Raw genomic sequence first — 11,653 nt, 5'->3', positions numbered from 1 at the left:
AGCCTTCTGAAGTAGAGCAAGAGAGAATACAATTTGGTCCTTAAGGTTAGGGCCTTTAATATGATTCTCGAGTTGAGAAACCTAAATATACATGGACCGAACTATGCAAGTTGTGACCAGATTCATTATTTGTGATGCAGATGCAACTTCCCATGGTTTAAAGGGGTTGGGCTGTTTAAAAAAAAAATTCTGAACTGCTGGGCATTCAATAAAATAAAAAGAGCATATACTTACCTGTCTGGTCCCCCTGGGACCCAGCTGAGTGGCTCCAGCAGCCCTGTCCCTAGCATGGACATTCACTGAAAGTCCAGTGTGCCTTGCAGCTAATCAGAGGCTGTGGCGTCAGTCACAAATGCCTGGCATCATGGTACTCAGGATATGAGCATTGATGCCAGGAGTTCAGATGGTCACGCTGCAGAATCTGATTGGCCACAGTGGTCATCTGCATCGGGGGAATGGCCGCAAGAGTCACTCAGCTGGGTCCTGAATACAGGCGAGTATGCGCACTTTCATTTTATTGCATGCCCAACAGCTGAAAACAAAAAAAGCACGCGGAACGCTGTGTGACAGGGGAGGCTAAAAGCACTACTCATAGCCAAATAATACAGTATTGCAGTGCAACATTGCAATCCAATGTTGTTAGCAGTGTTCCCCTGCAACGCTGGGGTCTTAGCACTGACATAACTATAGGTGATACAGGAGACGCGGTTACACCAGGGCCCAGGAGCCGTAGGGGGCCCATAAGGCCTCTCTTCTCCATATAGGGAGCCCAGTACTATGAATAAAGCATTATAGTCGGGGGCCCTGTTACAGGTTTTGCATTGGGGCCCAGGAGCATCAAGGTACACCCCTGAATTAAGGGGTTAAGAGAAGCTGGGGGGTCCCAAGACAAACCTTGGCACCTGGGCCCATGAGCCTTTAGCTACGCCCCTGGGTCTTACGTTCATATCTGACATAGGACATCTGCATGGCGTTGTATGCCCTCCCACTGTTTGTGTGAAAACATGGTAATAGGTGAATTAAAGAATAAACTTGTGCATATAAAGTGCTGCAGCACACGTATGCGGTACGTAAAGGGGATTATATGCGGACACTTTCCTGTCTGTGTTGGAACCTCCGGCTCAAAATATAGGAAGAGCAATGCATGCAGCCCACTTTCTTCCGTCCAAAAGCCAGCAGACCCCATTATAGTCAATAGAGCCCATCCAATGCTTTTGGGACACGGGAATTCCCTTCTCCTTGAAGAAAGAAAGCAGAACCCCCAGTGCAGGCGTGAAAACACCCGAAGTGAATGCGACTTGCCATTGCCTGCTGTTACAACGATGCATTTCCTGCACTAGTCAGGTGCCAGCACAATGCATGCCGTGCCTCATAGAAGAACCTGTGTTGGGCGGACCCGTGTAGCTCCGGCCTATAGCCATACACTGCCAGTGTCTGCTGCCTTCAGGCCCTCAGCAGCACTCAGCAGCCCACAGAGCACGCGGCCCCTCCCCACTCATCACCACGCTGCCTCACACGGCACGCATATTAGTAGTTTACACTGCGGTTATTCCTGCTGCCGATTCCAGCCAATGAGGTGGCTGGAATCGGCACCATGTGACCTCCCATTGTGCACGAGCAGTACAGTTCAGCTGCCGTGCACGATGAGAGCTGTGCCCGCGCCCACGTGACCGGTGACGTCACCGGTACTTGAATTTGCCCGCGAATTCCGAGCCTACAGAGGAAGCTGATGGTTGGAGCCTTTTATACTTACAACGTGGGAGAGGAAGATTTCTGCGCTGTGTGGTGAGTACCTACCTGAGATTAATGCGCTGTGTGGTGAGTACCTACCTGAGATTAATGCGCTGTGTGCTGCTGTGTGGTGAGTACCTACCTGAGATTAATGCGCTGTGTGCTGAGTACCTACCTGAGATTAATGTGCTGTGTGGTGAGTACCTACCTGAGATTAATGCGCTGTGTGGTGAGTACCTACCTGAGATTAATGCGCTGTGTGCTGCTGTGTGGTGAGTACCTACCTGAGATTAATGCGCTGTGTGCGGAGTACCTACCTGAGATTAATGCGCTGTGTGCGGAGTACCTACCTGAGATTAATGCGCTGTGTGCGGAGTACCTACCTGAGATTAATGTGCTGTGTGGTGAGTACCTACCTGAGATTAATGCGCTGTGTGGTGAGTACCTACCTGAGATTAATGCGCTGTGTGCTGCTGTGTGGTGAGTACCTACCTGAGATTAATGCGCTGTGTGCGGAGTACCTACCTGAGATTAATGCGCTGTGTGCGGAGTACCTACCTGAGATTAATGCGCTGTGTGCTGAGTACCTACCTGAGATTAATGCGCTGTGTGGTGAGTACCTACCTGAGATTAATGCGCTGTGTGCTGCTGTGTGGTGAGTACCTACCTGAGATTAATGCGCTGTGTGCGGAGTACCTACCTGAGATTAATGCGCTGTGTGGTGAGTACCTACCTGAGATTAATGCGCTGTGTGGTGAGTACCTACCTGAGATTAATGCGCTGTGTGCTGCTGTGTGGTGAGTACCTACCTGAGATTAATGCGCTGTGTGCTGAGTACCTACCTGAGATTAATGTGCTGTGTGGTGAGTACCTACCTGAGATTAATGCGCTGTGTGGTGAGTACCTACCTGAGATTAATGCGCTGTGTGCTGCTGTGTGGTGAGTACCTACCTGAGATTAATGCGCTGTGTGCGGAGTACCTACCTGAGATTAATGTGCTGTGTGGTGAGTACCTACCTGAGATTAATGCGCTGTGTGGTGAGTACCTACCTGAGATTAATGCGCTGTGTGCTGCTGTGTGGTGAGTACCTACCTGAGATTAATGCGCTGTGTGCGGAGTACCTACCTGAGATTAATGCGCTGTGTGCTGAGTACCTACCTGAGATTAATGCGCTGTGTGGTGAGTACCTACCTGAGATTAATGCGCTGTGTGCTGCTGTGTGGTGAGTACCTACCTGAGATTAATGCGCTGTGTGCGGAGTACCTACCTGAGATTAATGCGCTGTGTGCGGAGTACCTACCTGAGATTAATGCGCTGTGTGGTGAGTACCTACCTGAGATTAATGCGCTGTGTGGTGAGTACCTACCTGAGATTAATGCGCTGTGTGCTGCTGTGTGGTGAGTACCTACCTGAGATTAATGCGCTGTGTGCGGAGTACCTACCTGAGATTAATGTGCTGTGTGGTGAGTACCTACCTGAGATTAATGCGCTGTGTGCTGAGTACCTACCTGAGATTAATGCGCTGTGTGCTGCTGTGTGGTGAGTACCTACCTGAGATTAATGCGCTGTGTGCGGAGTACCTACCTGAGATTAATGTGCTGTGTGGTGAGTACCTACCTGAGATTAATGCGCTGTGTGGTGAGTACCTACCTGAGATTAATGCGCTGTGTGCTGCTGTGTGGTGAGTACCTACCTGAGATTAATGCGCTGTGTGCGGAGTACCTACCTGAGATTAATGCGCTGTGTGCTGAGTACCTACCTGAGATTAATGCGCTGTGTGGTGAGTACCTACCTGAGATTAATGCGCTGTGTGCTGCTGTGTGGTGAGTACCTACCTGAGATTAATGCGCTGTGTGCGGAGTACCTACCTGAGATTAATGCGCTGTGTGGTGAGTACCTACCTGAGATTAATGCGCTGTGTGGTGAGTACCTACCTGAGATTAATGCGCTGTGTGCTGCTGTGTGGTGAGTACCTACCTGAGATTAATGCGCTGTGTGCGGAGTACCTACCTGAGATTAATGTGCTGTGTGGTGAGTACCTACCTGAGATTAATGCGCTGTGTGCTGAGTACCTACCTGAGATTAATGCGCTGTGTGCTGAGTACCTACCTGAGATTAATGCGCTGTGTGCTGAGTACCTACCTGAGATTAATGCGCTGTGTGGTGAGTACCTACCTGAGATTAATGTGCTGTGTGGTGAGTACCTACCTGAGATTAATGCGCTGTGTGCTGCTGTGTGGTGAGTACCTACCTGAGATTAATGCGCTGTGTGGTGAGTACCTACCTGAGATTAATGCGCTGTGTGCTGCTGTGTGGTGAGTACCTACCTGAGATTAATGCGCTGTGTGCGGAGTACCTACCTGAGATTAATGTGCTGTGTGGTGAGTACCTACCTGAGATTAATGCGCTGTGTGCTGAGTACCTACCTGAGATTAATGCGCTGTGTGGTGAGTACCTACCTGAGATTAATGCGCTGTGTGCTGCTGTGTGGTGAGTACCTACCTGAGATTAATGCGCTGTGTGCGGAGTACCTACCTGAGATTAATGCGCTGTGTGGTGAGTACCTACCTGAGATTAATGCGCTGTGTGGTGAGTACCTACCTGAGATTAATGCGCTGTGTGCTGCTGTGTGGTGAGTACCTACCTGAGATTAATGCGCTGTGTGCGGAGTACCTACCTGAGATTAATGTGCTGTGTGGTGAGTACCTACCTGAGATTAATGCGCTGTGTGCTGAGTACCTACCTGAGATTAATGCGCTGTGTGGTGAGTACCTACCTGAGATTAATGCGCTGTGTGCTGCTGTGTGGTGAGTACCTACCTGAGATTAATGCGCTGTGTGCGGAGTACCTACCTGAGATTAATGCGCTGTGTGGTGAGTACCTACCTGAGATTAATGCGCTGTGTGGTGAGTACCTACCTGAGATTAATGCGCTGTGTGCTGCTGTGTGGTGAGTACCTACCTGAGATTAATGCGCTGTGTGCGGAGTACCTACCTGAGATTAATGTGCTGTGTGGTGAGTACCTACCTGAGATTAATGCGCTGTGTGCTGAGTACCTACCTGAGATTAATGCGCTGTGTGCTGAGTACCTACCTGAGATTAATGCGCTGTGTGGTGAGTACCTACCTGAGATTAATGCGCTGTGTGGTGAGTACCTACCTGAGATTAATGCGCTGTGTGCTGCTGTGTGGTGAGTACCTACCTGAGATTAATGCGCTGTGTGGTGAGTACCTACCTGAGATTAATGCGCTGTGTGCTGCTGTGTGGTGAGTACCTACCTGAGATTAATGCGCTGTGTGCGGAGTACCTACCTGAGATTAATGTGCTGTGTGGTGAGTACCTACCTGAGATTAATGCGCTGTGTGCTGAGTACCTACCTGAGATTAATGCGCTGTGTGGTGAGTACCTACCTGAGATTAATGCGCTGTGTGCTGCTGTGTGGTGAGTACCTACCTGAGATTAATGCGCTGTGTGCGGAGTACCTACCTGAGATTAATGCGCTGTGTGGTGAGTACCTACCTGAGATTAATGCGCTGTGTGGTGAGTACCTACCTGAGATTAATGCGCTGTGTGCTGCTGTGTGGTGAGTACCTACCTGAGATTAATGCGCTGTGTGCGGAGTACCTACCTGAGATTAATGTGCTGTGTGGTGAGTACCTACCTGAGATTAATGCGCTGTGTGCTGAGTACCTACCTGAGATTAATGCGCTGTGTGCTGAGTACCTACCTGAGATTAATGCGCTGTGTGGTGAGTACCTACCTGAGATTAATGTGCTGTGTGGTGAGTACCTACCTGAGATTAATGCGCTGTGTGCTGCTGTGTGCTGAGTACCTACCTGAGATTAATGCGCTGTGTGGTGAGTACCTACCTGAGATTAATGCGCTGTGTGGTGAGTACCTACCTGAGATTAATGCGCTGTGTGGTGAGTACCTACCTGAGATTAATGCGCTGTGTGCTGCTGTGTGGTGAGTACCTACCTGAGATTAATGCGCTGTGTGCTGCTGTGTGGTGAGTACCTACCTGAGATTAATGTGCTGTGTGGTGAGTACCTACCTGAGATTAATGCGCTGTGTGCTGCTGTGTGGTGAGTACCTACCTGAGATTAATGCGCTGTGTGGTGAGTACCTACCTGAGATTAATGCGCTGTGTGCTGCTGTGTGGTGAGTACCTACCTGAGATTAATGCGCTGTGTGCTGCTGTGTGGTGAGTACCTACCTGAGATTAATGTGCTGTGTGGTGAGTACCTACCTGAGATTAATGCGCTGTGTGGTGAGTACCTACCTGAGATTAATGTGCTGTGTGGTGAGTACCTACCTGAGATTAATGTGCTGTGTGGTGAGTACCTACCTGAGATTAATGTGCTGTGTGGTGAGTACCTACCTGAGATTAATGCGCTGTGTGGTGAGTACCTACCTGAGATTAATGCGCTGTGTGGTGAGTACCTACCTGAGATTAATGCGCTGTGTGGTGAGTACCTACCTGAGATTAATGCGCTGTGTGCTGCTGTGTGGTGAGTACCTACCTGAGATTAATGCGCTGTGTGCTGCTGTGTGGTGAGTACCTACCTGAGATTAATGCGCTGTGTGCTGCTGTGTGGTGAGTACCTACCTGAGATTAATGCGCTGTGTGGTGAGTACCTACCTGAGATTAATGCGCTGTGTGTGGTGAGTACCTACCTGAGATTAATGCGCTGTGTGTGGTGAGTACCTACCTGAGATTAATGCGCTGTGTGTGGTGAGTACCTACCTGAGATTAATGTGCTGTGTGCGGAGTACCTACCTGAGATTAATGTGCTGTGTGGTGAGTACCTACCTGAGATTAATGCGCTGTGTGCTGAGTACCTACCTGAGATTAATGTGCTGTGTGGTGAGTACCTACCTGAGATTAATGTGCTGTGTGCTGAGTACCTACCTGAGATTAATGTGCTGTGTGGTGAGTACCTACCTGAGATTAATGCGCTGTGTGGTGAGTACCTACCTGAGATTAGTGCGCTGTGTGGTGAGTACCTACCTGAGATTAGTGCGCTGTGTGGTGAGTACCTACCTGAGATTAATGTGCTGTGTGGTGAGTACCTACCTGAGATTAATGTGCTGTGTGGTGAGTACCTACCTGAGATTAATGTGCTGTGTGGTGAGTACCTACCTGAGATTAATGTGCTGTGTGGTGAGTACCTACCTGAGATTAATGTGCTGTGTGGTGAGTACCTACCTGAGATTAATGCGCTGTGTGGTGAGTACCTACCTGAGATTAATGCGCTGTGTGGTGAGTACCTACCTGAGATTAATGCGCTGTGTGGTGAGTACCTACCTGAGATTAATGCGCTGTGTGCTGCTGTGTGGTGAGTACCTACCTGAGATTAATGCGCTGTGTGCTGCTGTGTGGTGAGTACCTACCTGAGATTAATGCGCTGTGTGCTGCTGTGTGGTGAGTACCTACCTGAGATTAATGCGCTGTGTGCGGAGTACCTACCTGAGATTAATGTGCTGTGTGGTGAGTACCTACCTGAGATTAATGCGCTGTGTGCTGAGTACCTACCTGAGATTAATGCGCTGTGTGCGGAGTACCTACCTGAGATTAATGCGCTGTGTGCGGAGTACCTACCTGAGATTAGTGCGCTGTGTGGTGAGTACCTACCTGAGATTAGTGCGCTGTGTGGTGAGTACCTACCTGAGATTAATGTGCTGTGTGGTGAGTACCTACCTGAGATTAATGTGCTGTGTGGTGAGTACCTACCTGAGATTAATGTGCTGTGTGGTGAGTACCTACCTGAGATTAGTGCGCTGTGTGGTGAGTACCTACCTGAGATTAGTGCGCTGTGTGGTGAGTACCTACCTGAGATTAGTGCGCTGTGTGGTGACTACCTACCTGAGATTAATGCGCTGTGTGGTGAGTACCTACCTGAGATTAATGCGCTGTGTGGTGAGTACCTACCTGAGATTAATGTGCTGTGTGGTGAGTACCTACCTGAGATTAATGTGCTGTGCGCTACGTGTGGTGAGTACCTACCTGAGATTAATGCGCTGTGTGGTGAGTACCTACCTGAGATTTAGGTGCTGTGCTGCTATGTGTGGTGACTACCTACCTGAGATTAATGCGCTGTGTGCTGAGTACCTACCTGAGATTAATGCGCTGTGTGTGGTGAGTACCTACCTGAGATTAATGCGCTGTGCGCTACGTGTGGTGAGTACCTACCTGAGATTAATGCGCTGTGTGGTGAGTACCTACCTGAGATTAATGCGCTGTGTGGTGAGTACCTACCTGAGATTAATGCGCTGTGTGGTGAGTACCTACCTGAGATTAATGCGCTGTGCTGCTACGTGTGGTGAGTACCTACCTGACATTAATGCGCTGTGCTGCTACGTGTGGTGAGTACCTACCTGACATTAATGCGCTGTGTGGTGAGTACCTACCTGAGATTAATGCGCTGTGCGCTACGTGTGGCGAGTACCTACCTGAGATTAATTCGCTGTGCGCTACGTCTGGTGAGTACGTCACCTGAAATTTGCGCGACGCCACCTGACGAAACCTGTCTTTTTTTGCAGATTTGTGCGCTACGTGTGGAGACGCGGCCACCCGAGATTTGTGCGCTTTTTTTTGCAAACTTACGTGTGGAGATGATCCTGACGTTTGGACGCGTTTTGAGAAGAATTTCGCTTCGCTTGCACACAAGCTGACATAACTCGTCGAGGTAAGCTGCTGCATCTGCTAAAATTTTCATTGCGTGCATCTGCTCATACGTGCTTATTTTGCGCATATTTGCAGGTTTTCGCTGGCGTGTGTGTGTACGCACGCGCGTGTGTGTACGTATATATGATTCTTCTGACCAGGTTGGGGGAGTAGTGGTCAATGTAAGTGGGTGGAGCGGATCTAGGGATCAGTAATACTGGTGTGATGTGACTGTTAACCTGCTGATTTTTCGTTATTTCCTGCAGATCTGACGTCCTTGAGAATGGGAAGGCTGGCGGACAGTGAAGAGACCCTCGACGTTCAGCAATCTTGAAACCCTTCGTTTTATGGACTGCTTTTTGCCGGTGACTCACCTTTTTTTTTTTTTTTATAAGCTTTTTGGAGTATCCTGAAAAACTGCGCAATATTTTACACCGATTGAGTAAACAGAAAAGATCCCCAAACACAGCGGCCTTTGGTTTATCAGGGAATGACACTTGGTGTAAAATCCACATCTTTAATAAATAATAAAACGTGATTTGAATTAGTTTTTTTGTTTTACCTTATTTATGTTTTCAGGCTCCTGATTACCCACGCTGTAAAGCCGGCTGCACATGGCTGTGACGGGCTCCGCCATGGAATTCCGGGGCGGAGCCCATCACGGCAGCCCCAAGAGACCCCAATACTTACCTCTGGTTCCGGAGTCCCGCATGACGCCTCAGTGCGCATGGGTAATAGAGCGTGAGACGCACCGCAGCGGCATGTGACGCGGCTGGCGGTAGGCGTAGAGGCGGTTTCACGCTATTTTCCGCTGTGCTACAGCGGAAAAGAGCGTGAATGGACGGCTTCCACAGACTGCAATGGAAGCCGTCCGCGCGTATACCCGCGGCATTTTACGGTGCGGAATTCCGCTGTGAAATTACGCACCGTAAGCATTGAGCTATTAGGTTGAATACCGTGTTTCCCCGATAGTAAGACACCCCCCGATTGTAAGACGTATCGGGGGTTTCAGGGGGGTCGGCCAATGTAAGCCGTACCCCGAAAGTAAGACATATCTCTTACTTTCGGGGAAACACGGGGGTATTGCCGCCTCCCTCTCATCTACGGTAGCTGCGCGCCGCCTCCTGCCCACTTCCGCGCCGCCCCCCCCTCCATACGTCACCGCGTCTGCCGCCTTTGGCCTCATGTCCACGGGGAAAATCAGGCCCGCTACGGATTCTCCATGTAGAATCTGCAGCGGGTCCCTCCTGCCCCGCGGACATGAGCGCTGAAAATAGGAATAAATCAGAATTAACTTACCTCTCACACGCTCCGGATACTTCCTTCGCTGCGGCGTCATCTTCTCTCGTCGCGGCCGGATCTTCTTTCTTCGGCTCGGCGGATGTGCATGATGACGTCGGTGACGTGCCCCGCACATGCGCCGGGCCGAAGCAAAATGATCCGGCCGCGACTGAGAGAAGATGGCGCCGCGGCGAAGAGAAGAACCGGAGCGTGTGAGTACAATTTGATTTGTGTCCCGGGAGACCCGCATGAAAATGGAGCATGGTCCAGATTTTTTCATGCTCCATTTTCCAATATAAGACATACCCCGAAAGTAAGACATAGTGGGGCTTTTGGGGATAAAAAGAAAGACACTGTCTTACTTTCGGGGAAACACGGTAGATCCGTCTGTGGGAAGGAGCCTTAAGGCCTCATGTCCACTAGCAAAATGGAATTGCGGTTTCCGCAGCGGATTTGCCCCTAGGGAATCATTGGCCATCCGTGGTCCATTAAACTGATTTTTGCACCCGCGGATGGAATTTTAATAGAATTGCGTTTTTCATGCGTGGGAGAAAAAAACCGCGGCATGCTCCATTTTACCGCGGATCGGCCACATTGCTATCACATTGATAGCAATGTGTGCGGATATCTGCATGAAAATTATACAATTGAAAGCTGATTCTACGCGGATTGTATTTTTCTAGTGGACATGAGGCCTAAGGCCGCCTGCAGACGGCCGTGTCGCATCCAGCTGCTCGCAACGGGACCCGACCTGAGCGCCTGCAGAGAGCAGTGCGGAACTCGCCCGCTCCCGCAGCTCTGTCTCATGTGCCAGCAGACGACACATGCGCAGAGCCGGCAGCCAGCGAGTGGCGTTTCTGTACGGGGCTCTGCGAACCCCGCACAGAATTAGAGCATGGCGCGGTTTGTTTTCTGCGCGTGATTTCGCGTAGACAAACCACGGCCTTCTGCATAGGATTGCGTATTGAAATTCAATCCTATGCAGGCGTGTACAGCCGGAAATGTACGGTGCTGCGTCTGGCATAGACTGAAGGGGCAGCGGTGCGCACTCGTCATCAGCTGATTGGCAGGGATTCTGGGAGGCAGATCACCACTTCACTGCGCATAGATCATCAGTACTGGAGTGCCAGGGAACCCTTTTAACCCCTTAGCCACCGCAGCACGTGAATGTATGTATATGTTAGGAAGCAGCTTTCTGGAATGGACTTGCATCTACATCCTACAGATCTGAGCCCACACCATCTACTGCTGAAGACTGTTGCTAGACAGTTGGCCTCCCGCAGCCACAGAGGGGATGGGTGAGACAACAGATTCCCGCTGTTAACCCTTTCCAGTCCAATGTCGGGCCTGCCCCGACATCATAATTTCCCTCCAATGTCGGGGCAGGCCCGACACTGCAGTGCAGGAGTGGATCTGCAACCGATCGTCAGGCACATCGGGTGCAGATGCACTCCTGCACTGGTCCTCATCGAAGACCCCCGAGGAGAAGGCAGAAAGGGATTTTAATCCTTTCTGCCTTCTCCTTTACACATTACTTAGCGCTATGTAATGCATAGATTCTGGCCGGCGATCATGTGACCGCCGGTGTTACCTGACCCCAGCAGTCACATGATCGCCGAACCGGGAGGCAGAAGGAGAGTACTGAAGACGCCGGACAGGTAAGCAGGTCCCTCCCTGCACCCTCCTGAACTCTGTCAGCTCAGGAGGGTGCAGGGAAAGTGTATTTTTTCTCACCCATTCTCCCCAGAACCAATTTATTTGGAGCTGGGGAGAATGGGTGAGAAAAAATAAGTGGATTGGAAAGGGTTAATGCTTTGCATGCAACGATTGCTCTTATTTCATTAGGTTTTTGTATGTAATCAGATATACTTCAGTCTAAGCCGACCTGAGTATAAGCCAAGGTACCAACTTTTACCCCAAAAACCTGGGGTCAATTATTGACTTGAGTATAAGGCAAGGGGTAATATTAGGTA

At 50.1% G+C, this 11,653-nt stretch overlaps 1 long non-coding RNA gene across 2 annotated transcripts; it reads left to right on the top strand.

Annotated features, from left to right (window-relative positions):
- The first annotated feature begins 1,547 nt into the window (after nucleotides 1-1,547).
- LOC136610818 (uncharacterized) lies at nucleotides 1,548-8,946 on the top strand. Of its 2 annotated transcripts, none has more exons than XR_010790176.1 (3): nucleotides 1,548-1,818; nucleotides 8,276-8,421; nucleotides 8,666-8,946. It is a non-coding gene; the product is annotated as an uncharacterized lncRNA (long non-coding RNA). The 2 variants fall into 2 exon arrangements; XR_010790175.1 differs by having other exon boundaries at nucleotides 1,550-1,785.
- Nucleotides 8,947-11,653: the final 2,707 nt, after the last annotated feature.

This window comes from Eleutherodactylus coqui, chromosome 1 (genome assembly GCF_035609145.1).
Source record: "Eleutherodactylus coqui strain aEleCoq1 chromosome 1, aEleCoq1.hap1, whole genome shotgun sequence".
Taxonomy (NCBI): domain Eukaryota; kingdom Metazoa; phylum Chordata; class Amphibia; order Anura; family Eleutherodactylidae; genus Eleutherodactylus; species Eleutherodactylus coqui.
This window is presented reverse-complemented; position numbering and strand designations above follow the sequence as displayed.